The sequence below is a fragment of the Arachis hypogaea genome, chromosome 12, assembly GCF_003086295.3.
Source record: "Arachis hypogaea cultivar Tifrunner chromosome 12, arahy.Tifrunner.gnm2.J5K5, whole genome shotgun sequence".
Taxonomy (NCBI): Eukaryota; Viridiplantae; Streptophyta; class Magnoliopsida; order Fabales; family Fabaceae; genus Arachis; species Arachis hypogaea.
Window position 1 is genome coordinate 82,571,307 of NC_092047.1, and position 13,130 is coordinate 82,584,436.

A 13,130-nucleotide genomic window follows, 5' to 3' on the forward strand; every position below is an offset into this window, starting at 1 on the left:
TAAAAACAGGCTATAAAAACAAAATGAAAATGCAAAGAATAAAGGTATGCGAATGTAATGGACAAAAGAAAATGGAAGATGAGAAAAAAAAAAACGGCGCGGGCGTGTGCCTGATGAAGGTGGAGATCGGTGCGGACGCGTGAAGTGCGCCTGCGCATCAGTCGCTGGCACAAAATAGGCACAAAATTGGCATAATTTTCTGGTTTTTGTACCAGAGGGGTAGGTGGTGCTATCGGCGCGCATGCGCACAACGTGCGTGCGCGTGCATTGCGCATTTAGCTTATGGATGCGTACGCGCCAGGTGCGCGCACGCGCGGGTGGTTTGTGCTTCAGGCATGGTGCTGGCGCAGTGTAGGCGCAACTCTCGGGTCAATGTATGGAGGGGTGAAGTTTTTCAATCCATGCGTCCGCGCACATGGCGCGCCCGCGGGGATGGTCGAAAATGCTTGAGGCGCGCGTACGCGCCAGGTGCACACACGCGCGGGTTGGTGCTCTGCTTTTCAAAATTTTTCCAAGTTCTTGCACCAAACCAAGCCTTCCAAACTTCCAAACAGCTACCAAAACACCATAAAGCCTTATTTAACATACTAGACTACCAAATAGACTCAACAAACTACTCTAAATATGAATTTAAACTAATTCTACCAATATTTACAAAAGAGAAAATGAAAAGATATTACCATGGTGGGGTGTCTCCCACCTATCACTTTTGTTTATTGTCCTTAAGTTGGACTTATGGGAAACTCCTTGTCATGGTGGCTTATGCTTGAACTCATCTTGAAACTTTCACCAATGCTTGGACTTCAAGTAATCTCCAAAATTCAAAATCAATGGCATCCAGTCTGATTGACGGTGAAGCTCCTACAGTCCATTCTCCTTAATGATCCTACTCAAAACGCCACAGACAAGGTCGGATCTTCCAGATCAGAGAATACTGCATCTTTGGGTTCTAGCCTCTACCACAGAGACCCTAATCTCCCCATACCTCGGCTGAACTGGTATCTCGAGAAGTTTCCAACGAAGTAGTGGATTAGCCGTCTGAGAGATATATAATCAAGCTGGCGGTTCGATGCTTTCCAGTCACGTATTCACACGAACTTAAGAAGACACGGGTGGTTGTCAGGCCCGCGGTCTTAGTATGAAGAACGGAGCTGATTGTCACGGATCATCCCATTCATCATGTTGAAGAACGAATATACATCTTAGAATTAAATCAAACACGGATTAAAGAGAAATAGTAATACTTTTATTAATTCATAGAACTCAGCAAGGCTCCTCCCCTCAACCTAGGAGGTTTAGAAACTCATACTGATAGGAAATAACATGATAAACGAAATATGGAAGACCTCTTTCAATGAAAGGTGTAAAAGTTCTTTAAATACTAAGCTAATGACTAAGGATTACATAAGAAAGGGTAAAACAGTCTTTTAGTACTAAAATCTACTTTTGGGGCCGACTTGGTGAGTGTTTGGGCTAAGATTTGATGAGATTCATGTGCTAGGAGGCCTATAGGGTGTTGAACATTGGCTAGGGGGTCCTCTCTGGGCGTTTGGACGCCTGGTCTCCTCCTTTGGGTGCTAAACGCCTTGAACGGGGCAGGAGGCTAGCGTTGGACGCCAGTTTTGGGCCTTTAATATGAAGCAAAGTATGAACTATTATACATTGCTGGAAAGCTTTGAAAGTTAGATTTCCATATTCATTGAGAACGCTCTATTTGAATATCTGTAGCTCTAGAAAAGCTCTTCTGAGTGCAAGGAGGTCAGATCTGGACAACATCTGCAGTGCTTTCTCTGTCTCTGAATCAGGCTTTTGCTAACTTTTGCTTCAGCTCCTCAATTTCAGCCAGAAAATACCTGAAATTGCATAAAAATAGATAACTCAAAGTAGAATCCAAAAATGGGAATTTAACACTAAAACCTATAAAATACTTAATAGAAATTAAACAAAACATGCTAAAAACTATATGAAAATGATGCCAAAAAGCGTATAAAATATCCGCTCATCACAACACCAAACTTAAACTGTTGCTTGTCCCCAAGCAACTAAAAATAAAATAAGATAAAAAGAAGAGTAGGATGAAATAAATCTTAGAGTTTCCAATGATGCTCAGATTCAATTAGATGAGCGGGACTTGGTAGCTTTTTGCTTCTGAATAGTTTTAGCATCTCACTATCTATTGAAACTCAGAAATGTTGGTCTTTTTAGGAACTTAGAATCTAGATGATACTATTGACTCTCCTAGTTCAGTTCTTTTTTATTCTTGAACACAGCTTTCAGAGTCTTGGCCGTGACCCTAAGCACTTTGTTTTCCAGTATTACCACCTGATACATAAATTCCACAGACACTTTAACTGGGTGAACCCTTTCGGATTGTGATCCAGCTTTGCTAGAATCCTCAGATAGAGGTGTCTAGAGTTCTTAAGCACATTCTTTTTGCTTTGGATCACGACTTTAACCGCTCAGTCTCAAGCTTTTCACTTGACACCTTCACGCCATAAGCACATGGTTAGGGACAGCTTGGTTGAGCCGCTTAGGCCAGAATTTTGTTTCCTTTAGGCCCTCCTAACCATTGATGCTCAAAGTCTTGGATCCTTTTACCTTTGCCTTTTTAGTTTAAAGGGTTACTGGCTTTTTGCTCTTGCCTTTTGTGTTTAAAGAGCTAATGACTTTTTCTTTCTTTTTCTTTTCTTTTCGCCTTTTTTTGGGGAATATGCTTTTTCTTTTTCCTTGCTGCTTTTTCTTGCTTCAAGAATCAAATTTTGTATTTTTCAGATCATCAATAACACTTTTCCTTTTTCTTTATTCTTTTTAGAGCCAACATCCTTAATTTCAACTTCAACTATGCACTATTTATCCATACATTCAGAAAACTAAAGCAATGCCACCACATCAAAATAATTGATTATTCTTTATTGTAGAACTCAAAATTTATGCATCTTTAATTATTCTAAAAAAAATTCACTATTTTATTCATGTTTAATGATGATAAGAGGAATATTTTATAGCTAATTGGAAAATAAAAATTAATTAATTACTACTAATGCTTATGTAATTCTAAAAATTAAAAGACATAAAATAAAAATAAGAATAAAGACTTAAATACTACTAGTGATCATGTAACTCTAAATTAGGATAGAAATACGTGAAACAGGAATTGGAATAGTCACAGGGTTGAAACTCAACAACCTTCAGCATGGAGGGCGCTAGGCTCTTTAGGTTGAGGGGAACTGGGCTCTTCAGGGGAGAGCTTCTGGCGCTTCAACTCCTCTATCTCACGCTCCTATTTCTCTTACTCCTTGATCAGTTTGAAAATCATGCTAGTCTGATCTTTCAGCTCCTTTCTAAGTTGATCTAAGGTTCTTTGCAAGTGTATCACAGACATCTTCAGCTGGTCCCAATACTCAATTGGAGGGATCTCCTCGGGAGGCTCAGGTGCCTTCCTTTTGGGTTCATCCTCTTGTATCTTAGAATTCTCCATTACCTGCTTGGTGATTGGGCTTTCCACTGGAATAAAATTTTCCAAATGGATCAAAACCTTAGCCTACTGGCATAGGCGAAAGATGAGATTTGAATAAGCCAGCATCGCATTAGTAGACATCCTGTTTGCCAACTTGTAGATCTCACGGAGGATTATTTGGTGGACTTCTACCTCATTCCCCATCATGATGCAGTGAATCATCACATCTCTTGGAATAGTGACTTCAAAGCGGTTACTTGCGGGGAGTATAGAATGCCCAATAAAGTCTAGCCATCCTCTGGCAATTGGCTTGAGGTTCGCCCTTTTCAGCTGGTTTGGCTTGCTTTTTGCATCCTCAATCCATTGAGTTCCAGGCAAGCATATGTCCTCTAGGACTTAATCCAGCTTTGGGTTAGCTACCACCCTTCTATTGTAGGATTCAGGGTCATCCCTTTACAAGGGTAAGTTGAAGATCTCTCTCACCCTATCCAGATAAAAATAGATGATCTTCCTCCTGACCATAGTGCGAAAAGTATGGAATGTTATTCCATCTTTCTTTTACTTACCTGTCATCCACAGATTTGCATAAAATTCATAGATCATGTGATATCCAACAGTAAACTCAGGATTAGTTAGAATCTTCTGGCTTCTCCTTCGAATTTGTTCTTGGATCTTCGGGTATTCTTCTTCTCCTAATTTGAATCCCACCTCAGGGATTACTGGCCTTTTACTCATTATCTTGTGATAATGTTCTTCATGTTGCTTGGTAAGGAATCAAACAGGTTTGAAAACAAATGTTGGGTTGTGTTCTTTCTTGTTTCTTGAAGCAGTCTTGCCACTTCTTGAAGCCATAGGTTTTGAATTTTTGATGAGAGACAGGGCTCCTTCCACACCAAACTTAGAAGATTTGCTCGTCCTCGAGCAAAAGGTAAGAAAGGAAGAAGAAGAAAAGTGAAGTAGAGGAGAAGAAGAGAATAGAATTTGAATGAGAAGTGGTGAGTGAGGGAGAGCGGGTACGACATATATATAGGGAGTGGGGTAGAAATTTTCGAAAATAATCTTTGAAGAAAGATAAAGAAGTTTTGAAAAAGATAGAAAAGATAAGTTGTTAAATTTGAAAGATAAGAAAAAGATATAAAAGATAAGATAAAAAAGATTTTAAAGTTTAATAAAAGATATGAACAAGAATTACTAAAGATAAGAAAAGATTTTAAAAGAATTTAAAAACAAGTTGAAAAAGATATGGCATTTTGAAAAAGATTTGAAAAGATTCAGAAAATATTTTAAATTTGAAATTAAATTGATTTTGAAATATTTGAACAAGAATCGATTTAAAAATCAAAGAATATTTAAAATTGAATTTGAAAAAGATGGATTGAATAAAGAAAAGATAATATTTTTGAAATTACCTCCCATGTTGTCTTGCTCGCGTTTAAACGCCCAAAATGGCTGCATTCTGGTGTTTAACGCTGCTGTTCTTGCTTGCTGGGCGTTGAACGCCCAGAATGGTACCCATTCTGGTGTTCAACGCCATACTGCTCGTCCTTCTGGGCGTCTGAACGCCCAGCCAGGTGCCCCTGGCTGGCATTTAACGCCAGGCTTATGCTCCCCTTTGGGCGTTAAATGCCAAGCCAGGGCTCCCTAGCTAGCGTTTAACGCCAAGCTTGCTGTCTCCATGGGCGTTTGAATGCCCAATTGCCACCCATTCCTGGCATTTAACACCTGGGAGATCCCTTCTCCAGGGTATTCTATTTGCTATTCTAGTATCATTCTGTCTCTGTTTAAGCATTATTCACGATCACTAACATTAAAATCATCCTAATTAAAACATAATAAAAAACTAATTATAAATAAAACTAATCAAAACATAAATATTTAGAAAATTAAAAATAATATACGAGTAATCATTGAGTTGCCTTCCAACAAGTGCTTCTTTAATGTCTTTAGTTGGACTTCACTGTACTTAACTCAGTAACAGTGTTGAGCCTCCTAGCTCTATATCTCCTTGAAGGTAATGCTTAACCCTTTGTCCATTGACAGTGAACTTGTTTTCTTTACCTTGAAGTTCTATGTGCCCATAAGGTAATACATTAGTAATCTCATAGGGTCCCTTCCAACAGGATTTGAGTTTTCTAGGAAATAATTTGAGTCTTGAGTTGAAGAGCAGGACCTTCTGTCCTGGTTCAAAGACTTTGGAAGATATTTTCTTGTCATGCCACCTTTTTGCTTTTTTCCTTATAGATATTTGCATTTTCAAATGCAGCTAATCAGAATTCATTCAACTCATTTAGTTGGAGCAGCCGTTTCTCTCCTGCTGCTTTAGCATCAAGGTTGAGGAATCTAGTAGACCAATAGGCTTTATATTTTAGTTCCACTGGCAAATGACAGGATTTCCTATACACCAGCTGGTATGGTAATGTTCCTATAGGGGTTTTGAAAGCTGTTCTGTATGCCCACAGAGCATCATCAAGCTTTCTAGCCCAATCCTTTCTATTGGCGCTTACTGTCCTTTCTAGGATCTACTTTAGTTCTCTATTTGAGACTTCAGCTTGCCCATTTTTTTGGGGGTGATATGGCGTTTCCACTTTATGCTGAACTCCGTAATAGCTTAGGACAGAATCAAGCTGTCTGTTGCAAAAATGAGTACCTCCATCACTAATCAGTGTCCTAGGGACACCAAATCTACTGAAGATATTCTTTTAGAGGAACTTCATCACTACTCTAGTGTCATTAGTGGGCGAAACTATTGCTTCTACCCATTTAGACACGTAATCTTCTGCCACAAGGATGTAGATGTTTGAGTATGAAGGTCGGAAGGGTCCCATGAAGTCTATGCCCCATACATCAAACAACTCTATTTCTAGGATTCCTTGTTGAGGCATGTTGTGATCATGAGGGAGATTACCAGCTCTTTGGCAACTGTCACAGTTACGTACAAACTCTCTGGAATCTTTGAAAAGTGTGGGCCAGTAGAAGCCACTTTGGAGAACCTTAGTGGTTGTCCGCTCACCTCTGAAGTATCCTCCATAGTCTGAGCCATGGCAATGCCATAGGATTCTCTGTGCCTCTTCTTCAGACACATAGCGTTGGATTATTCCATCCGAGCATCTCTTAAAGAGATATGGTTCATCTCACAAGTAGTATTTTGCATCATGCATGAGTTTTCGGGCTTGCTGCCTATTAAAATCTTTGGGAATGAACCTATAGCCTTGTAATTTGCAATGTCTACAAACTAAGGTACTGTCTAGATGGCAAAGAGTTGCTCATCTGGAAATATTTCGGATATGTCAGTTGGGGGAGAAGAAGTCTCTGCCACTGGCTCAATCTGGGACAGGTGGTCAGCCACTTGATTTTCTGTCCCTTTTCTATCTCTAATTTCTATATCGAACTCTTGCAGGAGTAATACCCATCTTATAAGTTTGGGTTTAGAATCCTGCTTAGTGAGTAGATACTTTAGAGTAGCATGGTCAGTATAAATAATGACCTTAAATCCTACTAGGTAGGATCTGAACTTGTCAATGGCATAAACCATTGCAAGCACTTCCTTTTCGGTAGTAGTGTAGTTTTTCTGCGCATCATTTAATACACGACTAGCATAATAGATGACATGCAAAAGTTTGTCATGTCTCTGTCCCAGTACTGCGCCAATGGCATGGTCACTGGCATCACACATTAGTTCAAATGGTAAGTTCTAGTTGGGTGCAGAGATAATAGGAGCAGTAATAAGCTTGGCTTTCAAGGTTTCAAAGGCATGCGGGCATTCTTGGTCAAAGATAAATGGAACATCAGTGGCCAAGATATTACACAGGAGTTTTGCATTTTTCGAAAAATCTTTTATGAACCTCCTGTAAGATCCTGCATGTCCTAGAAAACTTCTGATTGCCTTGACATTAGTAGGTGGAGGAAATCATTCAATCACTTCCACCTTAGCTTGATCTTCTTCTATTCCCTTACTTGAAATCCGATGCCCAAGAACAATGCCTTCAGTCACCATGAAGTGGCATTTTTCCCAGTTTAGAACTAGGTTTGTTTCTTGACATCTTTTCAGAACTAGGGCCAAATGATCAAGGCAGGAGTCAAATGAGTCTCCAAAGACAAAGAAGTCATCCATGAATACTTCAAGGAACTTCTCTACCATATCAGAGAAGATCGATAGCATACATCTCTGAAAGGTGGCAGGTGCATTGCACAGGCCAAATGGCATTCGCCTGTAAGTAAACACGCCAGATGGACATATGAATGCTGTCTTCTCTTGATCCTGTGGATCTACTGCTATTTGATTGTACCTGGAATATCCATCCAAGAAATAATAAAATGCATGCCCTACTAGTCTCTCTAGCATTTGTTCAATAAATGGTAAAGGAAAATGATCCTTCCTAGTGGCGTTATTGAGCCTTCTATAGTCAATACACATACGCCACCCTGTAACTGTCTTTGTAGGAATCAGTTCATTCTTTTCATTATAAATCACTGTCATGCCTCCCTTCTTGGGAACAACTTGGACAGGGCTTACCCAGGGGCTATCAAAAATGGGATAAATAATCCCAGCCTCCTAGAGCTTAGTGACTTCCTTCTGCACTACTTCTTTCATGGCTGGATTTAGTCGCCTTTGTGGTTGCACCATTGGTTTGACGTCATCCTCAAGTAGAATTTTATGCATACATCGGGCCGGGCTAATGCCCTTAAGGTCACTTATAGTCCACCCAAGGGTGGTCTTGTGTGTCTTGAGCACTTTAATTAGTGCTTCTTCTTCCCGTGGCTCTAAAGCAGAGCTTATGATTACAGGATAGGTGTCCTCATCTCCCAGAAATGCATATTTCAGGGAAGATGGTAATGGCTTGAGCTCAAGCTTTGGAGGTTTCTCCTTTTCCTCAGGGGTTTCCAGAGGTTCCTTTAAATCAGGTTGGGCATCTGTAAGGATGTCATTCAGCCCTTCCTTGAGACTTTCGACCATATTTATTTCTTTCACCAGGGAATCAATGAGGTTAATGCTCATGCATTCATCTGGGGTGTCTGGATGCTGCATAGCTTTGACAACATTCAGTACGAACTTTTCCTCATTGACTCTCAGGGTTACTTCCCCTTTTTCAACATCAATGAGGGTCTGTCCTGTAACTAGGAAGGGTCTCCCTAGGATAAGGGATGCACTCTTGTGCCTTTCCATATCCAACACCACAAAGTCAGTGGAAAAAACAAAGGGTCCAATCCTAACTATGATGTCTTCGATTACACCTGATGGTATCTTAATAGAACCATCAGCAAGTTGAAGGCATATGTGGGTTGGTTTGACTTCATTAGTCAAGCAAATCTTCTTTATTAATGAAGCAGGTATTAGGTTGATGCTTGCTCCAAGGTCACATAGAGCTGTCCTTGTACAAGCATCACCTAGAGTGCATGGTATCATAAAGCTTCCAGGGTCCTTAAGTTTCTCTGGTAAGCTGTTTTGGATGATTGCACTGCACTTTTCAGTGAGGAGGACTGTTTCTGTCTCTCTCCAATCCTTCTTATGACTCATGAACTTAGCATAAGAAGTATCTGTTCAAGAGCCTCTGCAAAAGTGATCTTGATCTCTAATTTTCTAAGATACTCCTCAAAGTGGGCAAACTGTTTATCCTTTTCCTCTTGATGGAGTTTCTGAGGAAATGGTATCTTGGCCTTATACTCATCAACCTTGGTTGATGAAGGATGAGTGCCGTGTGTGTTGGAAGGGGGGTTACTAGCTTGCTTAGGAAGGTTGTTATTAGTATGTGACTGGTCTCCTTTGCTCGGGCGTTCAACGCCCTTGTTGCTGCCCCCTTCCTGGCGTTCAACGCCCTTGTTGGCATTGAATACCAATGACATTCCTCTTTGGGCATACAATGCCCTTAGAGACGTCCTGGACATCTATCTGGTGTTCCTCTGCTGGCTTTTCTTTCTTGTTGTACTGAGGTTGGGTGTTTAAGAATTTTCTACTTCTCAGTTAAATAGCTTGGCATTCCTCTATTATCTGCTTAGATAATTGTTGCCTTGTTTGACTCAGCTGGGCTTCTACATTCCTGTTAGAAGACTGAGTTTCTCGCAAAGTCTCTTGCAGTTCCAGTAGTTACTGGGCAAGGGCGTACATTTGCTGAGTCCATGGGCCATCCTGTTCTAGAGGATTAGGTTTAGTAGATATTGCCTTAACCTCTGCTTTCATAGAAGTCTCAGCAGATGAGTACAGATGCTGATTAATGGCAACTGTCTCAATAAGCTCTTGAGCCTCTTCAATGGTCTTTCTCATGTGTATAGAACCACCAGCAGAGTGGTCTAAAGACATTCTAGCCATGTCTGAAAGTCCATAGTAGAAGATGTCTAACTGTACCCATTCTGAAAATATTTCAGTGGGACATTTTCTTAGCATCCTTTTATATCTCCCCCAGGCATCATAAAGAGATTTATTATCTCCTTGTTTGAAGCCTTGGATGTCCAGCCTCAGCTGAGTCATCTTTCTTGGAGGAAAGTATTACTTGTCTACTAACTGTTTCCAAGTGTTCAAGCTAGACTTGGTCTGGTTATCTAACCACCTCTTTGCTTGATCCTTTACAGTAAAAGAAAAGAGCAATAGTCTTTAGACATCTTGGTCTACCCCCTCATTGTGTACTGTGTCAGCAATCTTTAAGAAATCTGCCAAGAACTCAGTGGATTCTTCCTGTGGAAGTCCAGAATACTGGCGGTTTTGCTGCAGTATGGTAACGAGTTGAGGGTTCAATTCAAAGCTACTTGCTCTGATGTGAGGTGTTACGGTAGGTAACCGGAGATTAATGGGCCAACCAGCGCCATCCAGCCCATTAATCTCCGGTTACCTACCGTAACATGAGGTATGCTAATAATTCTTCCATAGAAGTCAGCAGTGGGATTTGTATAAAATCCCAGAGTTCTTCAGAACTCTTCATTCCCATTTGGGTTCATGATGAAGAAAGGTAGAAGAAGAGAAAGAAGAATGAAGATACAAAGAGAAGAAGAAGAAATAGAAGTAGTAAAGATAAATAAGAATTAAAATATATATTTTTTATTTTATTTTATTAATTAATTTCGAAAATTAAGGTTAATTAATTAAAAAGAATTAAAAATTAGTTAATAAATTTCAAAAATAGAAGAGAGAGAAGAAGAAGAGAATTTTCAAAAATTAAAAGAGAGAAGAATTAGTTAGGAAGTTTTGAAAAAGAAGAGTGAGAAGATGAATAATTAATTAAGAAAGATTTGAAAATAAGATAAGATAGAAGGTTAGAAAAGATTTAAATTTTAAAAATTTGAAATTAGAAAAGATAAGATAAGAAACTAAAAATATTTGAAGAAGATTTGATTTTAAAAATTAAAATTAGAAAAGATAAGATAAGAGTTTGAGAAGATTTGAAAAAGATAAGATTTGAAATTTGATTTTGAACAAGATTTGATTTTAAAGTTTGAAATTTGAATTTTTAAATCTTAAATTTTGAAAATTGAAATAAGATAAGATAAACTTTTTTGAATTTTGAAGAAAGATAAAAAGATAAGATAAGATTTTGAAAAGATATGATTTTGAAAAGATTTAATTTTGAAAATTGAAAACTAAGATAAGATAAGATAAAAAATTTAAAATTGAAATTTGAATTTTTATTGATATTTTTGAGAATTTAATAAAATTAAAAATAGAAAAGATATTTTTTTGAATTTTTTGAATTTAATGAGGAGAGAGAAAAAACACAAAAGACACCAAACTTAAAAATTTTTAGATCTAAAGCACTCAATTTTCGAAAATTTGAAGACAAACACCAAGAGACACCAAACTTAAAAATTTTAAGATCAAAACAACAAGAAAAACAAGAACACTTTGAAGATCAATAAGAACACCAAGAATAAAACTAAAAAAAAAATCAAAGAACACAGGAACATGCAAAAGACACCAAACTTAAAATTTTTGAAAACCAAACACCAAATTTTCGAAAAATTAAAGAAAATATACAAGAAGACTCCAAACTTAAAGATTGACATAAGATTTTAAAAAAGTGTACTGGGTCGTCCAAGTAATACCTGAGCGAGTCAGGGTCGATCTCACGAGGATTATGGTTTGAAGCAAGCTATGGTTATCTTGCAGGTCTTAGTCAGGCGGATAGAAGAGTTAGTTTGATTTATGAGATCTGAACTAGGTTGATATGCTTACAATGATAATCTTAAAACTTAGATGGTTAAGGCTTGGAGTTGCTTTGTCCTTCTGGATTAACTCTGGTCTTACTGTCTTCTTCAATTGAGAAATGGCAGGTTGTATGTGATCAACGCCTTTCTTGAGAGGTCGTCAATGCTCCTCCAGATCTGAACACCAGGGTTAGTGCGCATCCAGTCTGATTGACGGTGAAGCTCCTACAGTCCATTCTCCTTAATGATCTTACTCAAAATGCCACAGACAAGGTCGGATCTTCCGGATCAGAGAATGCTGCATCTTTAGGTTCTAGCCTCTACCACAAAGACCCAAATCTCTCCATACCTCGGCTGAACTGGTGTCTCGAGAAGTCCCCAACGAAGTGATGGATTAGCCGTCTAAGAGATGTATAATCAAGCTGGCGGTTCGATGCTTTCCAGTCATGTATTCACACGAACCCAAGAAGACACGGGTGGTTATCAGGCACGCGGTCTTAGTATGAAGAACGGAGCTGATTGTCACGGGTCATTCCATTCATCATGTTGAAGAACGAATATACATCTTAGAATTAAATCAAACACGGATTGAAGAGAAACAATAATACTTTTATTAATTCATAGAACTCAGCAGGGCTCCTCCCCTCAACCTAGGAGGTTTAGAAACTCATACTGATAGGAAATACCATGATAAAAAAAATATGGTAGACCTCCCTCAATGAAAGGTGTAAAAGTTCTTTAAATACTAAGCTAATGACTAAGGATTACATAAGAAAGGGTAAAACAGTCTTTTAGTGCTAAAATCTACTTCTGGGGCCCACTTGGTGAGTGTTTGGGCTGAGATTTGATGAGATCCACATGCTAGGAGGCCTCTAGGGCATTGAATGCTAGCTAGGGGTCCTCTCTGGGGGTTTGGACGCCTGATCTCCTCCTTTGGGCGCTGGACGCCTGGAACGGGGCAGGAGGCTGGCGTTGGACACCAGTTTTGGGCCTTTTAATATAAAGCAAAGTATGGACTATTATATATTGCTGAAAAGCGCTGAAAGTTAGTTTTCCATAGCCGTTGAGATGCTCTATTTAGATTTCTGTAGCTCCATAAAAGCTCTTCCGAGTGCAAGAAGGTCAGATCCGGACAGCACCTGCAGTGCTTTCTCTGTCTCTGAATCAGGCTTTTGCTAACTTTTGCTCCAGCTCCTCAATTTCAGCCAGAAAATATATGAAATTGCATAAAAACAAACAACTCAAAGAAGAATAAAAAAATATGAATTTAACACTAAAAGCTATAAAAACTTAATAGAAATTAAACAAAACATGCTAAAAACTATATAAAAATGATGCCAAAAAGCGTATAAAAATTTCTGCTCATCAGTATCAGTGCAGTTTGTTCCCGTAGAGCCTGGAGAATGGACTAACTATGCTTTTGGGCATACTCTGAGTGTGTGTACATGCTATTTAGGATGTCTGCTTGACATACATAGTATGAATATTCGTGAGCAAACTTTTGGAGATTTGAAGCACTAGACTTGAGATATTAAGACTGATC